The sequence below is a fragment of the Lissotriton helveticus genome, chromosome 5_1 (genome assembly GCF_964261635.1).
Source record: "Lissotriton helveticus chromosome 5_1, aLisHel1.1, whole genome shotgun sequence".
NCBI lineage: Eukaryota > Metazoa > Chordata > Amphibia > Caudata > Salamandridae > Lissotriton > Lissotriton helveticus.
In genome coordinates this window covers 1,766,313,123-1,766,336,689 of record NC_136065.1, presented here as the reverse complement: position 1 = coordinate 1,766,336,689, position 23,567 = coordinate 1,766,313,123, and positions in this window count along the sequence as shown.

The following is a 23,567-nucleotide window of genomic DNA, read 5'->3' as shown; positions in this document are numbered from 1 at the left end:
AGGACGAAGCATGAAATTCAGAGGCGGTGGCATGACCTGAAGACCAGGGTGAAGGGCATCCGATCGAAAAACAATGCAAGAGCCATTCTTACTGGCGGTGGAACACCCCCGGAGCCCATACCCTACACCGATTGGGAGCAGAAGGTGCTGGTGATACTACACCCAGAGAGCCTAGACGGACTTGACGAAGGAGAAGAGGCTGGTAAGTACAAACCAAGCACCACGATCAGCACGACATGGTCAGGCTCACACAACTGAGAAGAAACATCTCCTACGCCCCAACCCATGCACGTTGGACACCAACTCACAAACATGTGCATGGCTCCCAACAGGCCCCCATGTTCACGGGGAGGGTGGTGGTGGTGGAGGGTGGGGTGTGTGAGAGGCCCAAACTACAACTCCCAACAGGCCCCCATGTTCACGGTGAGGGTGGTGGTGGTGGAGGGTGGGGTGTGTGAGAGGCCCAAACTACAACTCCCAACAGGCCCCCATGTTCACGGTGAGGGTGGTGGTGGTGGAGGGTGGGGTGTGTGAGAGGCCCAAACTACAACTCCCAACAGGCCCCCATGTTCACGGTGAGGGTGGTGGTGGTGGAGGGTGGGGTGTGTGAGAGGCCCAAACTACAACTCCCAACAGGCCCCCATGTTCACGGGGAGGGTGGTGGTGGTGGAGGGTGGGGTGTGTGAGAGGCCCAAACTACAACTCCCAACAGTCCCCCATGTTCACAGGGAGGGTGGTGGTGGTGGAGGGTGGGGTGTGTGAGAGGCCCAAACTACAACTCCCAACAGGCCCCCATGTTCACGGGGAGGGTGGTGGTGGTGGAGGGTGGGGTGTGTGCGACAGGAAACAGAAATGTCTACTAATCTATATGACCATGTAATGACCACATTACTGACCAGGTCTATCTTGTCCCTCAGGTGATCGTGAACTGACTGGGGAAACCAGTACCCGGCCGCCAGCCTCGCCTCTCACACATACAGGACTCTCTGGTGACGAGGACACAGGCAGCTCCGGTGCGGAGGATGGAGCGGGACCAAGCACACAGCCAGGGCCATCTGGCTCACAGGGACTCCCGGGACCGACCAACGTCGCATGTGTGACTCCAGCGACACCTGTCTCTGTGATCTGCACAGTCCCCACCACCACCAGTAACACCAGTACCACCAGTACCACCAGTACCACCAGTACCACGACTCCTGCCTGTGCCACCCAGCCTAACCCAGCGCACGACGCTGGTCCATCGGCCTCACACACAAGCAGGGTGAGTGGGCCACAAAGAGAGGCAACGGGACATCAGCCAATCAGGCGACCCACACACCGCCGTACAGAGGAAGGACAGCTACCCCATCCAGTGTACAGTCCCTACAAGCCCTTGCCAGGTGCCAGGCGTCATACGACCGGTCCCAGGCAAACGCTGATCGTGCACACCAGGACTCAGTGGACAACACCAACATCTTGCGCGAAATCTCTGGGTTCCTTGGCCAGATGGTGCACATCATGGGCCAGCAGGCAACGATGTGGAGGGAATGGGTTGGCCGGAACAACCCCCCCCTCCACCAATTGTCGTAGCGCCACCGCCACCGTCACCTCCACCTCCACCGCCACCGTCACCTCCGCCTCCACCGCCACCGTCACCTCCGCCTCCACCGCCGCCACCACCACCTGTGCCCCTGGCGACGGATGTGGCCCATCAACAACCTGCCCCCCCAGCTGCCTCTGTTCCACCTCAGAGACGGAGGGGCCGGCCGAGGCAGGAAGTGGCTGAGAGCAGTGTTGGAGCGCCATCCACACGCTCCAAGAGGGGACGCCAATGACAATGTCACTGCCTGTGCCAGACATTCACCCTGCTAAGTATCCTGTCCCACATAGACAATCATTCCCACTGGTCTGCTGGACTACCTTGACACCCCCCAATGTGGTGTCAGCACGGACATTTCATCTGCCATTACCTTCAACTCCAACTCCCTCCACCCCACTTACTTGTAAATATTCACCAGCACAAAAGCACAACCTGTAAATAAATTTCACTTACACACACAATGATGTTTTGCCTCCATGTTTATTCACATGATTGCCTTCAGAAACAGACGTAAACAGGTTCAGGGATCATAGTCGTACATGATCATGGCGCTGCGGGAGTGACCTAGGGAAAATCAGAGACAGCAAACACACGTCAGGAAACAGATTGACACACATCACAACACAATGCACAGCAACATTACACAAACTACAATCATCACAAAAGCATGGGATGAGAGCACACACATCATGGAGACTTGTATGTCCAAAGAAATGAAGACACACATATGCAACCATCACAAACAACACCCAGCTGATGAACCCCACATCCACACAACACCAGCAAACATACATGAGGCATTGTCAACAGCCACTAGAGGTAGTTACTCACATTCAAGGGAAGTAGCGATCTATGAGCTGGCGCCTCTGGTCCACACCTTCCTCCTCACCACTATCCTCATCAGTCGACATGGGTGGGATGGGAGGCCGAGGAACTTCTTCCTCTTCAGGGTCCAAGAGCAGTTCAATGTCATTGCGTACTGCCAGGTTGTGGAGCATGCAGCAGGCAATCATGATCCTGCATACTTTTCCTGGTGAGTAAGGCAGGGCCCCTCCGGTCTTATCGAGGCACCTAAACCTAGACTTCAGCAGTCCAAAGGTACGTTCAATGACTCTCCGTGTCCTTCCATGTGCATCATTGTACCGCATTTCACCCGCTGTTGTAGGATTACGTAGGGGACTGAGGAGCCAGGGCCGGTTTGGGTACGCCGAGTCGCCTATGTAGGGGGATGAGTCGCCTATGTAGGGGGATGAGAGACACAAACATCACAACAAGATATGGTGGGTACCCCATGCCACACAGATATCACAAGAGTCCCCACTGCACACTCACCAACAAGCCACGCTTGACCGGGTCGCAGATTTGCCATGAGTCGTGGAATCCGCATGATGTGGGCGTCATGTGCGGAGCCAGGAAATCTTGCACACACATGGGAGATGATGTTGTTTGCCAGGCACACCACCTGCACGTTCAGCGAATGGAAGTGTTTGCGATTCCTAAAAACTTGCTCACGTGCCCGTGGTGGAATGATAGCGATGTGTGTGCCATCAATTGAACCCACAACGTGAGGTATGTGGCCCAGTGCATAGAAGTCAGCTTTGACTGCTGCCAACTCTTCCGGCCGTGGGAAATGTATGTAGTCATTCTTGTACAGCATCATAGCTGTTAAGACATCCCGAAGAACCGTGCTGAACATGGCCTGTGACATCCCCCCGGCATGTCCAACTGTGTACTGAAAGGTGCCAGTAGCAAAGAAATGTAGTACCGCCATGACCTTTGCAGTGGGTGTAATGGAACCAGGATACGTCCTACGTGGCAGCAGATGAGGAGACAATTGAGCAACAAGCTCCAGCAACCGACGTCGATCCAGCCGGAATTTCCTAATCACCTCCTCGTCAACCATATCCTCCAGCACAGTGTATGGCCGATGCACATTTGGAGCCCTCCTGTGTAGGAGAGAGATGTAACTTAGGTCAACTTACAAACGACGCATACGTGTACAACTCCATCACATGTGAACCTTACTGACAAAACGTCAGTCTTCACCCTAATGTTTAGTAGCCACATCACAGACACACATGCAACTGCATGCACACAAACGATAATCATACACACGCCATGTCATCAAGCACCAATGCCAACACCAATAATGTTGTGCATACGGTAATTACATGCATGGTGACACAACGTCCAAAACACATACACGGAATGCATGGGTACCACCACCACTGTAGTCACCTCGCCAGAACCACACACTGACAACAGATGCATAATTTGGCCATACAGCCGTGATGTACTGTGTAGTTGTGAAGATGTAATAACGTCTGTAGGGTCACACCCGACGTCAACACGTCCAAATGCACATCTGTTGCCCATTGTGTGCCGACCGATGGGCATAGTATGGACACACATGCTATATTGTATGACATATGACCTTTCCCTATCACGCTCACAACCCTCATGACGCAACTGCACACAACACATCACGGTGCAGCGTCTGACAAGATAACATAATTGGCGCCGCCATGGCGGTGCACAACTTCCGCTACTTCCCAAAGGCCATACGCGGCCAGCGGCCCTCTTCCCATTGGCTGCATGTGCACGGACCGTCACGGGCACACATCGGCAACCGCACGTGCAAGCTTCAGGCACGGATGCTTCTGTTGCAACAATGTTCTATCACTGGCGCCACCATGGCGGTGCACGTACTCAGCGGGGGAGGTGCAGGCCTATACACCCTGTAGATGTACTCAATGGACATGCCAGTTCATGTCCCCTCTTACAGTCACATTGCATCATCCACCGTACACCGGCCGGAGCGGCCGGGCCAAGGACGGCCGTGCCGGCCATGTCCACAACCACCGTGCCCGGCCATGTACACAACCACCGTGCCCGGCCATGTACACAACCACCGTGCCCGGCCATGTACACAACCGCCGTGCCCGGCCATGTACACAACCGCCGTTTCCGGCCATGTACACAACCGCCGTGCCCGGCCATGTACACAACCGCCGTGCCCGGCCCGGCCTAGGACGGCCGTGGCCGGCCATGTCCACAACCACCGTGCCCGGCCATGTACACAACCACCGTGCCCGGCCATGTACACAACCACCGTGCCCGGCCATGTACACAACCACCGTGCCCGGCCATGTACACAACCACCGTGCCCAGCCATGTCCACAACCGCCGTGCCCGGCCATGTCCACAACCGCCGTGCCCGGCCATGTCCACAACCGCCGTGCCCGGCCATGTCCACAACCGCCGTGCCCGGCCATGTCCACAACCGCCGTGCCCGGCCATGTCCACAACCACCGTGCCCGGCCATGTACACAACCGCCGTGCCCAGCCATGTACACAACCACCGTGCCCGGCCATGTCCACAACCGCCGTGCCCGGCCATGTCCACAACCGCCGTGCCCGGCCATGTCCACAACCGCCGTGCCCGGCCATGTCCACAACCGCCGTGCCCGGCCATGTACACAACCACCGTGCCCGGCCATGTACACAACCACCGTGCCCGGCCATGTACACAACCACCGTGCCCGGCCATGTCCACAACCGCCGTGCCCGGCCATGTACACAACCACCGTGCCAGGCCCGACCTGGCACGGCGGTTGTGGACATGGCCGAGCACGGCGGTTGTGGACATGGCCGGGCACGGCGGTTGTGTACATGGCCTGGCACGGCGGGTGTGTACATGGCCTGGCACGGCGGGTGTGTACATGGCCGGGCACGGCGGTTGTGGACATGGCCGGGCACGGCGGTTGTGGACATGGCCAGGCACGGCGCCACCATGGCGGTGCACGTACTCAGCGGGGGAGGTGCAGGCCTATACACCCTGTAGATGTACTCAATGGACATGCCAGTTCATGTCCCCTCTTACAGTCACATTGCATCATCCACCGTACACCGGCCGGAGCGGCCGGGCCAAGGACGGCCGTGCCGGCCATGTCCACAACCACCGTGCCCGGCCATGTACACAACCACCGTGCCCGGCCATGTACACAACCAACCTGGCACGGCGGTTGTGGACATGGCCGGGCACGGCGGTTGTGTACATGGCCTGGCACGGCGGGTGTGTACATGGCCTGGCACGGCGGGTGTGTACATGGCCGGGCACGGCGGTTGTGGACATGGCCGGGCACGGCGGTTGTGGACATGGCCAGGCACGGCGGTTGTGGACATGGCCGGCCACGGCCGTCCTAGGCCGGGCCGGGCACGGCGGTTGTGTACATGGCCTGGCACGGCGGGTGTGTACATGGCCTGGCACGGCGGGTGTGTACATGGCCGGGCACGGCGGTTGTGGACATGGCCGGGCACGGCGGTTGTGGACATGGCCGGGCACGGCGGTTGTGGACATGGCCGGCCACGGCCGTCCTAGGCCGGGCCGGGCACGGCGGTTGTGTACATGGCCTGGCACGGCGGGTGTGTACATGCCCTGGCACGGCGGGTGTGTACATGGCCAGGCACGGCGGTTGTGGACATGGCCGGCACGGCCGTCCTTGGCCCGGCCGATCCGGCCGGTGTACGGTGGATGATGCAATGTGACTGTAAGAGGGGACATGAACTGGCATGTCCATTGAGTACATCTAAAGGGTGTATAGGCCTGCACCTCCCCCGCTGCGTACGTGCACCGCCATGATAGAACATTGTTGCAACTGAAGCATCCGTGCCTGAAGCTTGCACGTGCGGTTGCCGATGTGTGCCCGTGACGGTCCGTGCACATGCAGCCAATGGGAAGAGGGCCGCTGGCCGCATATGGCCAATCGCAAGTAGAGGAAGCAGTGCACCGCAACAACAGGGCCAGTCATTGGCCCATTTCACGAACACGCTTCCAGGGCTGACCAATTGCTGGCGACGTATGCCACTGACACGTGCTGAGGGCCCTATATATGTGTGTTGGCCAAAATGACACTTCCTACCCTGGGGACCAGTGCTGCCTGTTCACCTCGACCTGCTGCTGCTGCTGAGCTGACCACCGACTGCTGCCTGTGACCATCACCTCGACCTGCTGCTGCTGCTGAGCTGACCACCGACTGCTGCCTGTGACCATCACCTCGACCTGCTGCTGCTGCTGAGCTGACCACCGACTGCTGCCTGTGACCATCACCTCGACCTGCTGCTGCTGCTGAGCTGACCACCGACTGCTGCTCTAGTGCCATACTCCGTGATCTTGCCATGTCGAGAGGCAAAGAGATCTGGTCTCGACCCTTCACCGCCGCGGAGCTTGATGTCCTCGTGGACGGTGTACTCCGCAACTATGGACGCCTCTACGGCGCACCAGGACGGGTGGTAAGTGCAGTGTGGGACATGTTGGTGTGCATGAGGGGGCCAAATAATCAGGACTATTCCTATCTTAGCTGTGTAGTGTGGGCTAGACATATGTTCCTGATTGTGTATGGCTGCTGACAGTTACGTCTTGCCCCTATGTGTGTGACAGGCCAACTGTCCACTGACTTAAACCCTTTTGTCTCCCATCATGGTAGGTCAAGCTGCACCTTCGCAAGGACCTGTGGAGGAGCATAGCACGGGAAGTACGGGCATTGGGGGTGTGCAACAGACGACATACACACTGCCACAAACGCTGGGACGACATTTCCAGGCTGAGCAAGAATGTAGCGGAAGTAACACTGGGCATGATTCCAAGGACGCCCCGTCTGGCCCGACGCTCCATGACCCCTCTCATGCACCGTATCATTGCAGTGACGCATCCTGAACTGGCCGAACGTCTGAGTGCCGATCAACAGCAAACTAGCGGTGAGCATACTGTCTGTGTAGGAAACCTGTGAGTGCTATGCATGTATTGGTGCACAGACACAGTATTGAGTTCCGTGTTGCGTATGTATCTCTGTGATGCCATTTTGGTCCCATTGGGTGGTTGTCATTTGACATCCAGGTCCGCCATGTTGACACGCCACTTGCTTAGTAGTTGAGTGTTGAAGCACATCCCCTAGTGGTCCATGGCCCCATGGCAGGAAATGTGAGGATGACTGGTAGAGGTGGGCCGTGTGCAGGATGGGGGCTACTAAATCTTAGTCAGCTATGGGATTTGGCAATCCTGGTCCTTCTGTACGTCAGTGTGCCCATGACTCACACATCTTTTATGTGCATTTCAGCTATGACAGAGGACACTCAGCCACAGACGGTGGAGATTAGTCGAGGAAATGAGTCCGGCTCAGACTTCGCACACACACAGACTGACACAGAGGAGGCCAGCGCCGGAGAGGGGGACAGGACCGTCCCTGAGGACTCGCATGTGGAGACACCATCGTCCTCCTCGTCGGACACTCTCGGTGAGCCTGCACTGTTGTCACAGACTGGGAGTGGGCAATCATCACCTTCTGTCGGAAGACAGCACACAGGGCCCACACTTCCGCCAACTGCACCATGTACTGTTCGTGGCCGGAGGAGTAGGGGGAGCAGAGTGGCGTTCGGTGCAGGCACCGCTGCCCCTGCCACGGTGAGCCAAAATGCACTGTGTGCTGAGGCCATTGATCTGCTGCGACAGCTGTGTGTGGGGCAGACCAATATGACAAATGCTTTCCAGGACCATGATAGGAAGTTGGGGCAGGTGGTGGCATTCATGGAAGGGATGCATGGCGATCTTGCAGGTCTACACAGGACAGTGCAGTCATTGGCAAGCAGTGTGTCGTCTGCAATAGTACAGTCGCATGAACAGGGTGCTACTTCTGTTTCCCCATCTACACCACTGGATGTCTCAGGGGGTAGGGATTATTCTGAGCAGGACTCAAATACAGGTTATTGCACTAGAAGCAGCGTCAGACAGCACGTCAGGGCACGCAGGGCACAGACCCCATCCCCTAGATCAGCTAAATCTGTTCACGTAGACAACGTCAGATACACTGGAGTACACACACAGGATCCACAAGTGTTGTTGGGGGACATGCCTTCAGGAGCTACACAGGCATTCAACACAAAAGGTACTCCCAAGGCAAGGGATACTCACATGTCCATGGACTGTAAGTTGGACAAGGCCAGTCAGAAGACAAAGGCACCTCCTAAGAGCAGGGAGACTCCCAAGGGCAGGCCCACAGCAGAGGAAAGGGACCCTCCCAAGGACAGTGAAAAGACAAAGGCACCTCCTAAGAGCAGGGAGACTCCCAAGGGCAGGCCCACAACAGAGGAAAGGGACCCTCCCAAGGACAGTGAAAAGACAAAGGCACCTCCTAAGAGCAGGGAGACTCCCAAGGGCAGGCCCACTGCAGAGGAAAGGGACCCTCCCAAGGACAGTGAAAAGACAAAGGCACCTCCTAAGAGCAGGGAGACTCCCAAGGGCAGGCCCACAACAGAGGAAAGGGACCCTCCCAAGGACAGTGAAAAGACAAAGGCACCTCCTAAGAGCAGGGAGACTCCCAAGGGCAGGACCACAGCAGAGGAAAGGGACCCTCCCAAGGACAGTGAAAAGACAAAGGCACCTCCTAAGAGCAGGGAGACTCCCAAGGGCAGGACCACAACAGAGCAAGGTCCATCTCCCAAGGGCAGGGACACACACAGAGAGCAGGTGTCTACTGGAGACAGGTGCACCACAGACGACAAGTCTGCTGGCAGGAACAGGGCGGCGACCAGGGCACAGGCTACATCCAGAGACAACACTCCACCTAAGGATAAGGCACATCCTACGGACAAGGCTTCTAGCATGGACAATGGCGCAATCAAGGACAGGCATACTTCACCCCTGGCTGCACTGAGGCTGATGTTTTCTACTGAACGCCAAACAGATGTCTCCGCGGCGGAGTCCCCCCATACCTCCACTCCCATCCAGGCCAGTCAGAAGCAGAGGAGGGTGTCCCCTGTTGTTGCATCCCCCATTACACATGATTCAGAGTCCAGGCGGCAGGCACACAGCAAACGACAAGCAGGCTCCAGCACGTCCCCAGAAACCCGATCCCCGGCTGCAGATGCTCCACCTATGGTGGGTGGTGATTCTTTAGAGTCCCCACCACTTGGCAGTCCTGTCCTCTCCAGGGTGCACTCACACATCCCTAAGAAACGCAGACACACACCATTGACACCTGCCAACCCCGATGTGGCTCAAGGTCAGCTATCCCCAGCTCCCAGGCCCACCCTGCCTCCTGGCCCATACAGCCCTGTGGCTCATCATTTCAGTTGTCCCAGTGGCGCAGGTGCAGTTGACTCTCATGTATCAGATGGTGGCACTGTGTCTGTTGTTGGCTGTCATGCATCATGTAGTGGCACAGTCTCTGTTGTGCCCTCTCCTGTTGCAGGTCCTGGCAGTCTATCTGGGTCTATGGCTCACGTGTCACTTAGAAGATCTGTGGCTGTGTTGCACACTCCTGTTTCTGGTGCTGGCAGTCTGTCTGGGTCAGTGGGTCACGTGTCAGTGACTACATCTGTGGCTGTGTCTCACATTCCTGTTGCTGGTGCTGGCAGTGTGTCTGGGTGTGTGGCCCATGTGTCTGTCACTCGGGGTGTGGCTGTGTCTCACACTCCTGTTGCTGGTGCTGCCAGTGTGTCTGGGTCCGTGGCCCATGTGTGTGTCACTCGGGCTGTGGCTGTGTCTCACACTCCTGTTGCTGGTGCTGCCAGTGTGTCTGGGTCCGTGGCCCATGTGTGTGTCAGTCGGGCTGTGGCTGTGTCTCACACTCCTGTTGCTGGTGCTGCCAGTGTGTCTGGGTCCGTGGCCCATGTGTGTGTCAGTCGGGCTATGGCTGTGTCTCACACTCCTGTTGCTGGTGCTGCCAGTGTGTCCGAGGCAGGTAGTTCACGCAGTCCCCCTGATTCTGTGATGTGAGGTGCTGTAGACTTCACTCAAATGTTATTTCACATGGTGTGTCCATTGAGAACTGTGTGGCACTCTTGTGGTCCCTTTGACGGGTTGGTAGGGACACGTACTTGTGCTGCCTCTGATGTACCTGCTCTGTACTCCACAATGCCCTGTTGATGCTCTGATACTGCATTCTGCCCTCTGATGTGCTGACTCTGATGTACCTGCTCTGTACTCCACAATGCCCTGTTGATGCTCTGATACTGCATTCTGCCCTCTCATGTGCTGCCTCGGATGGACCTGTTCAGTGCAATGGACTGTTGATGCACTTAGCCCCTCTCATGTGCTGCCTCTGATCAACCTGTTCAGTGCAATGGACTGTTGATGCACTTAGCCCCTCTCATGTGCTGCCTCGGATGGACCTGTTCAGTGCAATGGACTGTTGATGCACTTAGCCCCTCTCATGTGCTGCCTCTGATCAACCTGTTCAGTGCAATGGACTGTTGATGCACTTAGCCCCTCTCATGTGCTGCCTCTGATCAACCTGTTCAGTGCAATGGACTGTTGATGCACTTAGCCCCTCTCATGTGCTGCCTCGGATGGACCTGTTCAGTGCAATGGACTGTTGATGCACTTAGCCCCTCTCATGTGCTGCCTCGGATGGACCTGTTCAGTGCTATGGACTGTTGATGCACTTAGCCCCTCTCGTTTACTGCCAACGATGTAGCTGCTCTGTACTCCACAATGCCCTGTTGATGCTCTGATACTGCATTCTGCCCTCTCGTTTACTGCCAATGATGTAGCTGCTCTGTACTCCACAATGCCCTGTTGATGCTCTGATACTGCATTCTGCCCTCTCGTTTACTGCCAATGATGTAGCTGCTCTGTACTCCACAATGCCCTGTTGATGCTCTGATACTGCATTCTGCCCTCTCGTTTACTGCCAATGATGTACCTGCTCTGTACTCCACAATGCCCTGTTGATGCTCTGATACTGCATTCTGCCCTCTCGTTTACTGCCAATGATGTACCTGCTCTGTACTCCACAATGCCCTGTTGATGCTCTGATACTGCATTCTGCCCTCTCGTTTACTGCCTATGATGTACCTGCTCTGTTGGGCACAATGCCCTGTTGATGCTCTGATACTGCATTCTGCCCTCTCGTTTACTGCCTATGATGTACCTGCTCTGTTGGGCACAATGCCCTGTTGATGCTCTGATACTGCATTCTGCCCTCTCGTTTACTGCCAATGATGTACCTGCTCTGTACTCCACAATGCCCTGTTGATGCTCTGATACTGCATTCTGCCCTCTGATGTGCTGCCTCTGATGTACCTGCTCTGTTGTCCACAATGCCCTGTTGATGCTCTGATACTGCATTCTGCCCTCTCGTTTACTGCCTATGATGTACCTGCTCTGTACTCCACAATGCCCTGTTGATGCTCTGATACTGCATTCTGCCCTCTGATGTGCTGCCTCTGATGTACCTGCTCTGTTGTCCACAATGCCCTGTTGATGCTCTGATACTGCATTCTGCCCTCTCGTTTACTGCCTATGATGTACCTGCTCTGTTGGGCACAATGCCCTGTTGCTGTTCTGATACTGCATTCTGCCCTCTCGTTTACTGCCAATAATGTAGCTGCTCTGTACTCCACAATGCCCTGTTGATGCTCTGATACTGCATTCTGCCCTCTCGTTTACTGCCTATGATGTACCTGCTCTGTTGGGCACAATGCCCTGTTGGTGCTCTGATACTGCATTCTGCCCTCTCGTTTACTGCCAATGATGTAGCTGCTCTGGTGCCCACTTTGCCCATGCTCACGCATACACTGTGATTATACCCCTATTATGTACAATAAAGGTAGTCTATCAATTCTCGTGGTCTGTCATTGTCATTCCTGCTTGCGTACTACAAATGTGTATTCGTATTTGCTTCTCATCAGTGGATTCGGTAACATGACACTCCCCTTCCCTACATCACGACCCTTGCTGGTATTCCCCTCCAGACAGCCAATGGTTTGTGCCTTACCTGCGTCGTCGTCGATAGTGGGCCATGACTAGGACGTGGTGGATCGCGAAGAGCATCGGGAAAGCGTGTAGCGCTGGGTCCATGGTGGTGGTCAGCTTGCGGTGGGTATCTCTGCTATGTCACCTATGTTCGCTGTGGGGATTCCGCCGTGTTCAGACAGGTTGTTTTTCCGCAGGGGTTTTATGTGTATTTTCCGCCATCTTGATTTGGGGGACGGTCTTAGACGTCAGTACGTACGGCGGAGCCTCCGGATGTGTTCCGTTCGCCGCGTGGTCGTGTGTAGTTCGACGGCGGTGCGTGCTTTCCCGTCGCGGACGGAAATTTGACACGTTTTCCTATCCTGATATGGCGGACGGAGTATCCGCGGCAGGCGGACACGGAAAAGGGTTTTTCCGCCTACTCCAGGGCCGCGGTGGCTCTTCCGTCCGCCATCCTAATGAGCCCCTAAGAGTTAAAACGCCAAAAACAGCACATGTTCTAATTAATAACAGATGTCTACTTTTTTTCCCTCCTAAAACTACAGAAAACTCTACTGTCAAAAACAAGAAAATAAATTACCAATTCACAAAGATATTACAAAATAAGTGTGTATATATAATAACGAAAGTAACAGATAAAATGTTAAAAACCTAAAGACATGCTAACATTTCTAATAAATCTTTTTTTTTCCAGATACTACTACAGAATACTCTACTAAGAAATAACAGACAACTCTACTCCAACGTCCTATGTAAAAGTAACAAAGTAAGTATATTCACAAATTGTTTTAATATCCTAAAGTTATTAGCAGCCAATTTTATAGAAAAATTGGCCCTGAAACTCTAAAAATCTACAAAAGCAAATCATTAAAATTACTCCTATTTTTACCTTACAGATCAGAGACAAACAGAAAACACAGTCAACAACCGAAGAATAAAGCATATCAAAATATTTCACAGATTTGAACAAACTGTAAGTATATACTAAAGTATTGTTTAATTAATTAATTTTATACACAAACATTACCATTTACATAACTAATAAATATATCTCTTGTAGATTTACAAACAACAAAATGACTGAGGGAACAGAATTTGTGACCAGCCAGAAAGGAAAGCTATTACTCTGCTACATGGGTTACACTTATACCCAGGAGAAACAATATGGATTGAAAGTAAATTGGAAATGTTGCAAATATTATTCTAACAAGTGTTATGGAAGGGCAACAACTAGAGAAGCAACTGTATTTTATACAAGGGAACACAACCACCCACCAAACATAACAAAAATAGAAGTTAGAACAGCATTAGAAAACATAAAAGAAGCAAGCACAGGTTCCCAAAAACCAACCAGTGTCATATTAAAAGAAGAAATTCCCAAAATTCCTAAAACAGCAACAACACAGATGCCAAATGTTCGTGCACTAAAAAGAACTATAGCACGAACAAAAAAAAGTACTACTACTACCACAACACCTCCAAGAACATATAGGGGTCGATTCCGATCCGGTAAAATCCCCGTCCGTACGATTCGTATCCGGAGCCGTTTCCGTACGACTCGTACGGACGCTGTACGACTCGTACGGAGTTCGGCACCTAGTACGGATCGTACTTCATCGTACGTACGGGACGTCTACGGATACGATTCGTACGGGGAAAAAATGCCCCGTACGACGATTCGGAGCGCATTTTACCGGATCGGAATCGACACCATAGTGATATAAGTTTAAATGCCAACCAAACCATAACTCTAAACAAACAACCATTTATCATTTACGACAATGAAAGCAACGATAAAAGACTTATAATTTTTGGAACAAATCTTAACTTAATAAAACTTCAGCAAACTCAATATTGGATGATGGACGGGACTTTTAACATTTGTCCCAAACCATTTTTCCAATTATACACCATACATGGCCTATATAATAACTGCAACATACCTCTTCTTTATGCACTAATACCAAATAAAACTAATTCCACATATATGGAATTATTAAATATAATCAAACAAAAAACTAATGACTATTCCCCAGACAAAATAATCCTAGATTTTGAACAAGCAATGCTTTCAAGCATATTGAAATTACACCCCCATACCTGCATTCAAGGCTGCTACTACCATTTAAACCAGTGTATATGGAGGCATCTACAAAAGACAACCTTAAGTATAGAATATGCAACAGACTCATCTTTTGCATATCAAATAAAAAAACTCATTGCACTAGCTTATGTCCCAGAAACAGACGTAGCAGAACACTACAACATTCTAATAGATAGCCCCTTTTATAAACAAAATGAAGCAAAACTGAGTCCATTTTTGGACTACTTTGAAGACACCTGGGTAGGCAGACTCCATAGATCTGGCCACAGAAGAAATCCTAAATTCCTAATACCCTGGTGGAACGTTTACAAAAGCACCTTAAACGGAGAATCTAAAACAAATAACTCAGTGGAAGGTTGGCACAATGCCTTTATAAAATCAACTGGCAGAACTAAACCAAGTTTAGAAACATTCATTAAATGCCTTCAAAAAGAACAAAGCTACCAGGAGTTTAGAATGGAACAATCCATTACTGAACTACTCCCTAAAACATCTAAACAAACCAAACAAATGCACAAATACCTAGAAAAACAAGTAAAGTTATACCCTAGTACTAAAGGAATTGAATACCTAAACTTAATTGCCAAAACACTACTCTAAATAAATAATACCACCAAACAAGTACATAAAAATGGAACCTAAGCAATTAAAACAACATCAAAATCTTTATTTTCAAAACTCTTAAATGTATGCAATATATTTCATATTTTTTTACATAAATATGCACACATTACTTACAATGCATTACTATAACACAGAACCAAATTTATAAATACATTACCCACCCACAAAAAATTAAAAAAATAAATAACTCACCAAGCATGTCGACAATCCAGGAAATCCTTCTCCCCCAAAATAATCCAGGTAGTGTAAAATGTTCCCCAAAAAAAAAGCAAAATAGCAAATGTACCAAAAATCGATAATCCATCCAACGAAGATCCTTTGGAAAACCATAAAAATCCCGAAAATTGTTCAAAAATAAAATAAACGCTCCAGGAAAACCGAAAAGTTTGAAGAAGTGTTAGAAATGCAGTAGTTAATAAAACTAAGAAACACTTCCTTAAAAAAAAACGCTCCTTCCGAAATGGCAAACACCTAGAACAGAAACATATAAAACATACATTCCCACCCACATAAAACTACACATAAACAACTACTAACATTAGTATTAACATTATATTCCTAATACTTATACTTTAAACATCTATATAGTAACTCTCCAAACAAGCCTAAAAAACGGTAAAACGACGTGTACCTACCACACGTAAATAAACAATAATAAATCCTGTAATACCACTCACTTAAATCTAACAACAATAAATATCACCACACTAGTCTCAAAAATAACATTAAATACACATAAAACATATGAAACAAACCTTACCTTAAGCGACGTTAAGTTTCTCCCAACCGCGAGCTGCTCTCCATCCAAATGACACAAAACGACCTAACCCGGTTACAAAATAAAAGACCCAAAAGCAACAAAATAGTCCATAATGACAAATATATTAATTAATCTGTGTAAAATGACCTTCAATATTTGCAAAATTAGTACAATATTTAACACAATGTTTTTTTTCTCCTTATATTAAATAATTGTGAAATATGTAGTAAAACTGTAAAAATAAATATAATAACAAAATGTTTAATATTAATTTAAAAAATTTGAAAAATTGAATGTAATGTTACAAAATTTTGTTATGACAATTTTCAAAATGTATATAAAGAAACCTATGTTAAAAATAAAATGTATCGAAATACATTGTTTAAATAATTAATATTAATATATAAAATATTAATATTAATACAATATTTGCATTTACTAAGAACATATGTAACACTATAAAAATGTGATATGACATTAAACAATACTGTTTTATTTTTCTCATGTAAAATATTATTTTACATGTATATAATGTTTTTGTTTCAAAAATATAAATATTTCACAAATGTCAATAATATATGTTGAAAATAATTTACTCAGCAAATGATACAATACCTAATAAATTTATATTGTTTGAAAAAAGTTATTAAGTGTGTGTTTTACTATTAATATCATAAAAATGTTTTTTTCCCATACACAAAATATAATATATATTATTTTATTATACATAAATCAACAACTCTTCCCAAATTAATCCACATATATATCAATTAGTTACTGGACACTAAATAAATATAATTTACTATTCCCACTCCAGTCTACATTAAATTGAAGTAGGTGCTGGACACTAATTAAATATAATTTACTATTCCTACTCCAGTCTACATTAAATTGAAGTAGGTGGTGGACACTAATTAAATATAATTTACTATTCCCACTCCAGTCTACATTAAATTGAAGTATGTGCTGCACACTAATTAAATATAATTTACTATTCCCACTCAAAACTGACCCAGAACCCTAAAAATACCCCTTTACCCAAAAACTGACCCTGAACCCTAAAAAGACCCCTATACCCAAAAACTGAAAACTGACCCTGAACCCTAAAAATAGCCCTTTACCCAAAAACTGAAAACTGACCCTGAACCCTAAAAATATCCCTTTACCCAAAAACTGAAAACTGACCCTGAACCCTAAAAATAGCCCTTTACCCAAAAACTGAAAACTGACCCTGAACACAAAAACATACCCCTTTACCCAAAAATTGAAAACTGACCCTGAACCCTAAAAATACCCCTTTACCCAAAAACTGAAAACTGACCCTGAACACAAAAAATACCCCTTTACCCAAAAACTGAAAACTGACCCTGAACCCTAAAAATACCCCTTTAGCCAAAAACTGAAAACTGACCCTGAACCCTAAAAATACCCCTTTACCCAAAAACTGAAAACTGACCCTAAACACTAAAAATACCCCTTTATCCAAAAACTGAAAACTGACCCTGAACCCAAAAACTGAAAACTGACCCTGAACACTAAAAATACCCCTTTATCCAAAAACTGAAAACTGACCCTGAACCCTAAAAATACCCCTTTACCCAAAAACAGAAAACTGACCCTGAACACCAAAAATACCCCTTTACCTAAAAACTGAAAACTGACCCTGAACACAAAAACATACCCCTTTACCCAAAAACTGAAAACTGACCCTGAACCCAAAAATACCCCTTTACCCAAAAACTGAAAACTGACCCTGAACCCTAAAAAAAGCCCTTTACCCAAAAACTGAAAACTGACCCTGGACACTAAAAATACCCATTTACCCAAAAACTGAAAACTGACCCAGAACACTAAAAATAACCCTTTACCCAAAAACTGAAAACTGACCCTGAACTAACCCTGGGCGTAGTGGGCGTAGTGGGGCTTCGCGGAGCTGCGTGAAGTGGGCGAGAAACTACGCCCACCTCCGCACTCCGCGTAGCCCCACTACGCACCGCAGGCCTCCCTCCCGCCCTCCCTAAATACTTTAAATTAAAAGTGGAAACGAATTAAAACGCACTTACCTTGCCCGCCGCTGCCCGCCGCTGCCCGCCGCGTCCCCGGGGCTCGCTATCTTCATGGCTGCCGTCTTGTGTATCTAATGCGCATGCACGGCCGCTCGCGCATGCGCATTTCTCGTGAGAAATGCGCATGCGCGGCCGCTCGCGCATGCGCATTAGATACACAAGACGGCAGCCATGAAGATAGCGAGCCCCGGGGACGCGGCAGGCAGCGGCGGGCAAGGTAAGTGCCTTTTAATTCTTTTACACTATTAATTTAAAGTATTTAGGGAGGGCGGGAGGGAGGCGGGTGGCGGCCAGCTACGCTCCGTCTGCGGAGCGTGCATAGTGCCGGATTCTACGCCTGCTACGCAAAATGCGTAGAAGCCGGCACTACGCACACTCCGTGCACGGAACGTAGCCGCCCGCCCAGGGTTACCCTGAACACTAAAAATACCCCTTTACCCAAAAACAGAAAACTGACCCTGAACACCAAAAATACCCCTTTACCCAAAAACTGAAAACTGACCCTGAACACTAAAAATAACCCTTTACCCAAAAACTGAAAACTGACCCTGAACCCTAAAAATACCCCTTTACCCAAAAACTGAAAACTGACCCTGAATCCAAAAAATACCCCTTAAAATAACAAAACCATATAATTTACTATTCCCACTCCAGTCTACATTAAATAGAAGTAGGTGCTGGACACTAATTACATATAATTTACTATTCCCACTCCAGTGTACATAAAATTGAAATAGGTGCTGGACATAAATATAGGAAATGTTTAATTGTTATATATGAAAAAACTTCTAATATTATAACAGTTTTAAATTAAAACTAAAAGACTATAAAACAAAAAGATTTTTTTAAAATATTATATAAAATATATATATATTTTTTAACATTTTTATACAAATCTAAATATTAAATGTAGAAAATTAAAATTTACAAATCAAATATCAAAATGCGAAATTTAAAAATGTAAAAATAAAATGTAACAATATTTATAATTATTAATACATATATTTGTAAAATTGTTATATTTATTTTATAAAAATATATCTATACATTTTTTATTGATTTTTTAATTTGTTATATATTGTATTATATTTCTAATGATTATATATTTATTAATAAATATATAATCTATATTTTGGAAATTGTATGAATACATATATTTTTCTAAATCTTTACATATTTTATTTAAATTTCTAAATTCTATTTTTGAAATTTATTTTTATTTTATAAAATTTATAAATTTTTTATATTAATTATATATATATTTAAATTATATAATAAATATTTCGCAATTATTTTTAATACATATAATTTTCCTAAATTGTTAAATTTTTTATTTAAATTTCGAATTTCTAAAATCGAAAACTTTAAAAAAAAATTATTATGGTTTTTAGAAATTTTATAATCATTATATAAATATATAAATATTTAAATAATATAATTAATATTTCGAACTTTTTTTATACATATATTTTTCCAAATTAGTTAAATATTTTATTTAAATTTCGAATTTCTAAAATCGAAAAAATGTTACATTTGTAAAAAATTTTTTTTACATTTTATAATCATTATATTAATATTTATAAAAATATATCATATTTTAGAATTATAATTTTTTTTAAACATATATTTTTAAAACACTCCCCACCCTTATCCCCAATAAACCCAATAACCCGCTCCAAAAAATATATATGTATTTATAATTATTATAATATAAACAATATTGCGTCAATTTTTTAAATACATATATGTTTCAAAATTTGTTACATTTTTTATTTAAATTTCGAATTTCGAAAATTTTTCCAAAATTGTAACAAATTTTATTTAAATTTCGACTTTCTAAATTCGAAAAATTTTAACATTTTTAAAAATGTTTTTTTTAATTTTATAATCATTATATTAATATTTAAAAAAATATATCATATTTTAGAAATATTATTTTATTTTAACATATATTTTTAAAACACTCCCCACCCTTATCCCCTATAAACCCAATAACCCGCTCCTAAAAATATATATGTATTTATATTTGTTATAAGATAAACAATATTGCGTAATTTTTTTAAATACATATGTTTCCAAATTTGTTAAAATTTTTATTTAAATTTCGATTTTCGAAAATCGAAAAAATTTCCAAATTAGTAAAATAATTTATTTAAATTTCGAATTTCTAAAATCGAAAATTTTTAACATTTTTAAAAATGTTTTTTTACATTTTATAATCATTATATTAATATTTCAAAAAATATATCATATTTTAGAAATATTATTTTATTTAAACATATATTTTTAAAACACTCCCCACCCTTATCCCCTATAAACCCAATAACCCGCTCCTAAAAATATATATGTATTTATAATTGTTATAAGATAAAAAAAAATTTAATATTTTTTTTTCAATAACATTAACTGATTTCAATAAAATATTAACTTAATATGCATATTTTTTACTATTATATACTATTATACGATATTTTTTTTATTCGATATTTTGTCTTCCGATATAATTACTTTCGATATTATGATAAACATACTATTTACGATATTTTTGTATACGATATTTTTTTGTTCGATATTTTTGACCTACGATATTTAATGTTCGATATTATGTCATTTCGATATAATAATTTCGATATTATGTCAGATTACCGTATTAAACACTGGAAGGGTGGCCGGCTCAGTCGTGACACGTGGTGCAGGCAGTAGATCTGTGCAGCAAGTGCGCAACCAACCGTGCTATCTGTTCGGCATGTGGTTTTGTACAGTAATCTAACAGGGAACCCCAGCCTGCAGGACTTTATTAAACATGAACAAATTGCTTCATTGTGTTTTCCTATGGTACCGCTTCACATAATGGTGTGATAATCTAAGCGCTTCAAAGTATGATCAGTGATTATTAACGTTTACAATCAGTATAAAAAGATTGCAGGAGCCTATGTGCAGTGACTCCGGAATGGGAATTGACCTTTATTTTGCGGGTTAATTTTACTCCCAACTATGCATGGCTTACTCCGTTAAAATATCTCGAAAAGCGAGCCATAAATACAATTGTATATGAAACAGAAGCCTTCCCCGATACTGGAGAGAAACCACAATATTCACACATGAAATAGTAGGGGTGGGGGTCGAGAGAACGAGAGACATGGTAGAGATCAAAACCAGGGAAGAGAGAGAGTCCATGCAGAGAGACAGTATATGAGAGAGGGAGGGAGACATTTAAGGAACGTCCTAAAAGGAAGGCTCATTATATTTCATTTGAAAGAAACTATTCAGATTTGTCTACCTTGTTTCATTTGATGCGGTTGTGTGTTTACTATGAATGACTTGTTCATATACCATACTTAGCGTATGCACAGGACTTGTGTTATATTCACTGAGTGAGCCCTTGTCACTCCTTGCAGAGGTTTTGGGGTTTCCTCTGACCTGTAGCACCGTCATATTATTATTACTTTTCACTGAACACTTACCGCTACCAGCCCAGGCGCAATCCTTCCTGCACACGCAAAAACCCTACACAGAACTCTTACTGAAAGCGAGGTAGACAAACAGAGAAAGAGGTGAGAAGAATAGAGAGAGAGAAAGAACTAGAGCGGGATGCCCAGGAAAGAGGTACAGGCTGCTAATGTTTTCCTTAAAATTATAAAATGCATGGCGTGAAGAGCAAATGGTTTGTATGTATGGGACTGCAGGGGAGCACCGAGGTGGCATGGGTGGGGCGAGCAGGGAGTACCCCGCACACCGCCCGTCCCTTCCACTTTCAAAGACTGGAGGGGGGCTGCCTTCTCAAACGCCATTCCTCATTTGAAGCCCACGTGGGGATACCTACCTGTCTCAGTGGAACCCGATTATACAATCCGGATAACTCCCTCTCCCTCGTCTGTGTGGGGAGGGTGGAGCTTCTGTCTACCATCTAAAGCTGGATAACCGAGGAGGGGAGACTTTTAGCGGAGGATGATACACTGTAATGTAATACTGATTATGTAGTGCATTTTAACCTGCAACCTGGTGCAGACGTGCAGCGACTTCAGGTAAGCTGGAAGCTCAATCAACCTGTGATTCTGGGCAAATAACCTAATCTACCCGTGCCTACAATGAATGTATCCATCTGTACTGCTACTTGTGATCATGCATGATAACCTTTGTCTGTGGCCTGTAGTGGCATCGGTGTTTGTTCATCACTGTGGTCTAAGGCTGTAAAACATCCCAGTCGATAATTTAACTAGTAGTTGTCTCTTTTAGGTGCATTTCACAATCTGTCCCTTGAACAAGCACAGTGAAAAACATAGTGCCTAATATGGCATTTGCTAGTCTTTTGTTTTTCCCTTTTCATCTACTAAAGTGATTTGATAAAGGTGCTTAATTTGTAAAAAAAAAAAAAGAAAAGAAGAATAAAATTAAAGTGCTGCATGGCAAAATACTTATACAGTCCCAAAGGCGAGACCTATTGGCTATGCCAATGCTTGTTCTACAGGGGCGTCATTTAGTGCCTTCGGTTGGAGACTGCATCTCAGTGGAAGACATATAGTGCCTCGGTGCTACCAAAAGAATACTGATAAGACACCGGTTCACCTGCCCAGAATTTTACCATACTCACCTGGACCCATAAATACATATTTGAACAGGTAAACCTACACTTAACCAGTGATTACCTATACCTTGACTTACCAATCCTTGTCACCGGTACCTAGAGTCCTAAGGGATCAAGGGAGTTAGCAAGAAAATAGGTAGTAAATAAACATTTGCACTCATAAATAATCACAGACTTGGGAAAGATTTAAACGCTTTATCTAAATATTTTCTTAAATGTTAGAGTCCATACTAAATCAATCAGAACTCGATCAATTTGAAAGAATAGAATCATATAAAATGATGCAGAAATATTATGAGACTTTCTTTAAGCATTGAAACATAGTAAGGGTAAGAAGAGGGAAACAGCACAATGACATACCCATGCAGCTTTGTATTTACCTAGAATGGTGTGAAGACCAACCCTGGCCTCGGATTGGGATAAAGGACAGGACCCCCGATAGTGCAGGTGCCAACAGGATAGAACAGGTGCAGACCAGAATCAGGATAAGTACGGACCAAATTGGATCAGGACAGGACCACCGCAGGTCAGGACCGGCACCCACAGCTAAAGTGCAACGCCAGCGTCAGACCCCTCTCTGCAGCTAACAGTCGGACCCCGATTGGGTTAGCGAATCTTCTCCCTCAGGAAACCCCGATTGGGTTATCGAACTCCTTCCCAGAACCCTGATTGGGTTATCGATTCGACAGAGTGCTCCGCCAGCACCTCTGCTCCCGAATCTTCTGACAGTTCTCCGCCAGCACCTCTGCTCTCGATCGTCTATTGAGTGCGTTGGGTCAGTGACAGGGCAGTGTACCACCCGCCAATGTCGCAAATGTGTGTATTCCCTCAATTTGATTGGTCAAAAGACGAGGAGAGGTCATCACACCATACCAGTTATGAGGTCATGCTCTTCAATATTCAGATTCATGTTCCCGCCCAATAATTTATCTTCCCATGCACTTTTATTCCACCCGGCAATGAATGTTCCAAAAGTAAATACAATGTATAATTTGACACCCTTTTGGAGGTTCAGGAGGTCGAGTTCCCAGGAACATCTTCTAGCAAGTCGGGAGTCGGCAGGAATTCAATGCCATGGCTTGTAGACTCGGGTGAA